The following is a 6,000-nucleotide window of genomic DNA, read 5'->3' on the forward strand; positions in this document are numbered from 1 at the left end:
ACAGGATTCACTGACAGCTTTCTCACTAAGCATCATAGCTTTGACTCTCCTATGAAGTTTACCTCTCTCCTATCTACAAACAATCAACAAGTAGAGATGCTCAACAAGAACCAATTTAAGGCTGTTCCTGGAGTAATAATATCCCTTACCAATATGATCCACAGTATTTTCAGTGAGGTTTAACATGTACTATAAACAGTATCATGGAAGGACCATTAATAAGCATCTGTGCTATTTTAAAACAACAGGTGGTGAGATCGTTTCACCACAGTTATGTGCTCACCATATGTGTAAGTGGAAATTCTGTAGGAGGTAGAAGGCAAATGAGTGAATAGTTAGCAAATATATATATATTATATAATATATATAATTATATAGATATATTAAGATGTATATGATCTCATTAAAGCTGCAGCACATTTTACAGGCTAGTTAACAGCTGCCAATATAACTTTGATATACCTTTGGAATAGTTGCTAGAACAAAGATGTGACAAAAAAAGTAGTCAGCGAAACAAAAATTGCATGTTGGAATTAGACCTATTTGCCTATCACATCTGATGAATCACTGGGACATGAGTGCATAAAGGGATGCATAACTGTGCAAAGACCTACCAGTCGCTTTAAAGTACTTCTGAACACAAGGCAGGTTAAATTGCTGTTCTTTGGCTTTACAGGACTCATGGGCAAAGTAGCCAATTTTAAAATTTTAATAAAGGTCAGAAAACAAAACATATTATACTAGAGAGAACTACACCCTGGCTGACTGGAAATTCTTCCACTACAGCTCTTCTGCGGAGTTCACGCTTTGTGATTGGTTCACCCAGGGAAGAAGGGCAGAGATACCCTGGAATTATTTTACCACCGCAGCAATGCAGAAATGCAGCGTACCATCAGTATGTTAGGGAGGACAAAACCCACTATCATATCTTATTGGTTCTACCATAAAAATTAAAGGAAAAAAAATGGAATTATTCGATCTGTCACTTCGCTGGGATAGTTGCAGCAATTCTCCTATGAGACAGTCCATTTTGTGTTACTTTCTCCTTTGATATGTTCATATTTAAAGACAGGGAAATATACTATTAGCTTACAGTTCTTGAAGAATCAGATCCTTTCTTTTATCATGTTTTAATACAGTCATTTTGTAAGAATATACAATATGATGACTGTCTTGAAACTAGTCTCTCAATGCATCATGAAACTAATACATATAAATGGGTTCATGCTTGTGTTGCTGTCACATGCAGTCCTCTTCAAGAGGAGGGCTTAAATCAGCTTGCTTTTGCAGGAAGCATACTTGAACTCTGCCCTTCTATCTCCAGACTTCAGGTATTCAACTCAGGGGCTCATTACTTTGGTTGTAGTGCTGACTTACTTGATTAGATTGAATTCAAGATAAAAAGATACTCAATGCCTGTCTTGTTCTCACCACTAATACATTATAAATGGATAAAACCCTTAGTTCTCCTTAACAATTGCTACCTTTGCAGTTGACTGGCCACTCACACAAAGATCTTCTAGTGACAATAACGAAAGAGTCCAACATGAAATCCATTTGATAGTAGGAGCCGAAATTTAAGTTTATGCCTGGCATTTATTTCTCAGAAATTTTCTTACCTAGAAATATTAGCTACTGCACATAAAGGCCATGCATTTGGAAAGTGTCAATACACTTGCTCTTCAGAAGGAAAAAATGGTGTCACTACTGCTAAAATACTCTTGATTGTTTGCACATGCTGAAGTACATAGTTTTAAGTTCACTGTATAATATCTATCCACTCACACCCTGCTCAAGCCTTCCTTTAAGGAATTCTTAATTTAGGGAAAACACTCCAACTCAAAACCTAGTAACAACAAAACTGAAAAATTACATGCTTGCTCTGGAATGTGGTTGTTTCAGCTAGTTCAACCAGCGCTTAGAAACATCAACTTTAAACATTCTCATAATAATAGAAAATATATTTAACTGAACTGTTTTGTTTCAACCCTTGGAAAGGACCACAAGTGAAATCAAATCTCTGCAACTTTAAGTGCATTCAAGGTTACTGGGTTTTCCAGTTTGTTCTCCTAAGGAAACAAGCCTTACGCAAATTGGTCAAATTAACCTGATGGTTCAAAGGCTGACTGCAGTCTAGAATTCTCAAATATAATTAAGCTCTTACAAATTTGAAGTAGTAACCCAGATGAAGAGTTCCAAAATAGCAGACCCTCTGAGGAAAAGGCAACTAAATCTCAGCTGCTACCCAGTCTGTCTGGCTTCAACCAGCTGGCCAACTAGGCTGTTCCTCCAGTCAGCGGGGCTGTTGCCCCAGATTAACCACAATAAAGACACTTTGCCTGGCAGAGGTATGGAAGTTACTGTAACAGGAGGAAGAGGAGTTCTGAGAGAGAAGTCTGCAGGAAGTGGATTTACATCAGTTATTCCATTGAATTAAATTCACACTGATAATTAGATATATACTTTTTTCTATGGACACGTGCACATGTCCTGCATTTTACATGACTATACCATCTATCTTTGGAGGACAGATAAGATAAAAACAAAAGCAATTCAAGTTTTCAGTGTCAAACCGATCAGGGGTACAGTCGTATCTATGATAATGCATGGCTCTTGGTCAACTCCTCCTTTACCCCTGCCACTACCTTGTTTTAAAAACTGTTAACCAACAGTCTTTTGAAACATTATTTAGGTTTGCCAGGAAGCCCAAACAGCTAACTTTACTGGGCTAACGTTGCATCAACATTAGTTGTTGATACTACCCTGTATTTGCAACAGTAGAATGGGAGACAATTACCTGATGCAGTCTTCAGTGAAGAAATTTACTTTATATAAAATGGGTGGACTAATTTGAGAAGTATCTGAAGTCAGCTACATGGTTTCTTTTTCCAGGCAAAGGCAATTGGAGGAGAAATCAGCAAATGACTACAACGTTGCAACTGCGGAGACATCCAGTCACGCTCTCTTCTAGGAGGGAAAAAACAGTGGTAGAGATGTCCTACCTCACACTCCCATGTGTTTTACAGGAACAAAGTAAATCTTTGGTAGAGAAAAGATACAGGTTTGATAGAAGAGATTTTTTTTCTAGCTTGAAATGAATACATAGGATGTGCCCTAGAGCGCTTAAAAGGAACAAGCTTATATAGGCTCATAGTTAATGAGCAAAGATCTGTCTGTTGAACTGATTCCTGACACTGCAATTCACCACTCACTCTGTTTCAGCCTTGTGAAGCCTCAGTTGTCTTTTATACACATTTCCTGCCTCTGTAGCCATCATTTGCCTTCTGTATCCCCAGCAACAGTACTGAGGCAAATAAATGAATTAAAAATCTTCCCATAAATAACGACAACAGGCCAGACAGCTGCTAGTTACCTCCTCAAGTATTACTTCTATTGCTCTAGCACCATGACCAGAGGCTTCAACCGCAACTGGGGATCCCACAACTACATGAGCTGCTCTGTGAATGTATGGGATAACAGGATCCTTTAAGACGAACATATAAGCAAATAAGACACTGAATAAAATAACCTTCAGCTTCCAATATCCTGCTTCCTTTTTCATTAAAGACACATTAATACCCTATCCTTTTCTTACAAAGGCACAACCAGTTTTTGCTTCCAATCCAAACCACATAGAGCCGTTAACCATTACTACACGCAAATAGTGCTTGTTCTAATGATCTGCCTCTGCATGCCAACCCTAGCCTCCTGTATTGACATGCCTGCTTTAAAACAACCTTTTTCTTTGTTCTGCTCTAGAAAAACAGACCCAAACATCACCAGCGTATTAGACAGGGACATAGGCCAGGCAGATTCTTCCCTTCTACTCAATTTCAAAAGACCATTCCTCTAATGTTAAGACCTGTGTACATACCACAAACAATGTGCAATGTCAATGGCCAAGCTACAATGCTGCAAGTACTAATTTTTCCACTTCTACAGGTGATATGGTGGAAGAGCAACTTACTAATTCTTTCATTTAGCACAAAAAGGCATTTGAACTTTGCTGCTATTTTGTTTGCCCCAAACCTTGTGCTAGATGATAAAAACGGAAAAAGGGAAAACACACAGACACAGAAGTCCCCCAAAAAAGTCAACAGAATCCATTCTGGTATAAGGGCTGGTCCTCCAACTTCTACATTCCCTTCAGTTTTCTGCGAAGCGACTTCCAAATCCAGAAACGCGAAGGAGACGACATGCTTTTTTGCTTCCGTTCCTCGAAACCCGTCTGCCCTAAGATGTCTTCCCCGCCACCTGAGGGACGCACATCGGGCCGGGTGGAGCAAGAGGGCCGCGGGAGCGCGGTCCCGCACCTGTCGCCGCGCTCCTTCCCGCGCTGGCGCCCGGCCTGCGCTACGCCACAGGCGAACGGCCCCGCCGCGGCGGCGAACCCCTCCAGCCGGCGCAGAGCCAGCAGCCCGGCCCTGAGCGGAGCGCTGGCGCCGAGCCACTGCACATCCTGGCAATATGAGATAAAACGCAACGCCGTGGCGCTCCTGGAGGGCAGCCCTTCTGCTTTAGGAGGGAACCGCAGGAGAAGGCAGCTACATGCCCCAGCACGGCTCCAGAGCCTGCCTGCGCGCAGGCAGCACGGCGGCTGCCTCCCCAGCTCGGCCTTGCCCGCGCTCGCAGCGGGCGGGCAGCGGCCCCGGCGGCCGGGCGAGCCGGGGCGGGCGGCTGAAGGCGGCAACATCGCGGCCCCCCAGCCGGGCAGCACCGCAGCGCTCGCCGCCTGCCCCCGCACACGCCCGCGGCAGCTCCCGCTCACCTTTCCAGTGACCGGCTCAGCGCATCTTCCTCCCTCCCTCCCGCAGCGGCTGCTTGTGGCGGCCCAGAGCCCCTGGGCTCGGCGGAGCGGGATGCCCGGCGCTGCCCCTCCCTCAGCCGGCGGCGGCTCCCGCTGTCACCTCACCCCCACATCCCGCCGCCGGCCGCGGCGGCAGCTGCTGCTACTAAATTCACGGCGCTCCGGCGGCATGAAGTCATCCTCCCCGCCCCCTCCCCGGGCCGCCGCACTCCGCTCCCGCCGCGGAGGGGGGGACGGCCCCGCCGCCCGCCCGGCCGAGCCCCGCAGGGCCCTGGCGCTCCGCTCTCGCCGCAGGGACCGGCGCTCCCGCTGCTCTACACGTACCCTGCTGCCCGGGAGGCCGCGAGGGGCGGCACAGACCCGCGGCGGCGCGGCTGCGGGCCGGGGGTCTCTCCCTGGGCGCAGCAGCGTGATGGGCCGCTCCGCCCCGCGCCAGCCTTCCCCTCCCGGGAGTCCCCTCAGCGGGCAGCGCGGTGCTGCCGCTCAACGGCCCGTGGCGTACGGCCAGCGCCAACCGCCGTCCCGGTGTCCCGGACCGAGGCCTGGCCGCCCTGCACCACCTGGGCGTACCGGGCTAAGCGGCGAGGAACGGGGGGGCCGGCCGGGTCCCGCAGCGCCGCAAGGCCGGAGTCAGAGGAGAGCCTCCCCCCGGGGGTGGGGGTCTGTTATGAAGGAAAATCCGCTGTAAAGCTCCGTGCTGGTGTGTGGGCGCCCAGCTCTCCCCCTCCCCTCCCGGCCTCGGGGCGGGCAAGCCCTCCGCAGCATGTCGCCCTGAAAAATGCAGCTGTTCCAGGGTTGGGGCGGGGGGGGGGAGTTTCTTTGCCGGTGGCTCTTGCTCTGTGCCTGGGAGGGGAGACCATGGGAAAGGCACGGCGTTCAAGGTCACCAGGACACACTTTTCCCTTACCAAGGGCGTCCTGATATTTTTAAGGTCCACCAGAAGGCAGCATGTCTATTTTTGTTACTCACAGAGCGCTGTGCATGCGCTGGGTAACTGACAGGCTCATAAAGAAGGCTGGATTCCTGTCACAGTTTACAATCCCATGAACCCATCCCGTGTGCAGGACGAGCACAGCTATGCTGCTGCATAAATAACACCAGGCAGGCCCGATCAGATAGATAAAGCCTGTCACCAAATTGTTGTCCTCTGAGAGCTCTTCGTATTTCACAGGCAAGGCAGGGTTGTGTCTGTT

The 6,000-nt window shown here is 48.0% G+C and overlaps 1 protein-coding gene across 2 annotated transcripts in view; it reads right to left on the reverse strand.

The window, feature by feature from the left end:
* Window positions 1-5,257, reverse strand: part of PKIA (cAMP-dependent protein kinase inhibitor alpha) — a 43,967-nt gene extending 38,710 nt beyond the window's left edge. The window contains exon 1 of one of the 2 annotated variants that reach the window (XM_037380450.1): window positions 5,132-5,257. The gene's annotated coding sequence lies outside the window, so the exon portion shown is untranslated. Of the gene's footprint in view, window positions 1-4,768; window positions 4,995-5,131 lie in introns of those variants that run through there. The other variant, XM_037380448.1, reaches the window with a different exon arrangement.
* Window positions 5,258-6,000: the final 743 nt, after the last annotated feature.

This window comes from Falco rusticolus, chromosome 3 (assembly GCF_015220075.1).
Source record: "Falco rusticolus isolate bFalRus1 chromosome 3, bFalRus1.pri, whole genome shotgun sequence".
Taxonomy (NCBI): Eukaryota; Metazoa; Chordata; class Aves; order Falconiformes; family Falconidae; genus Falco; species Falco rusticolus.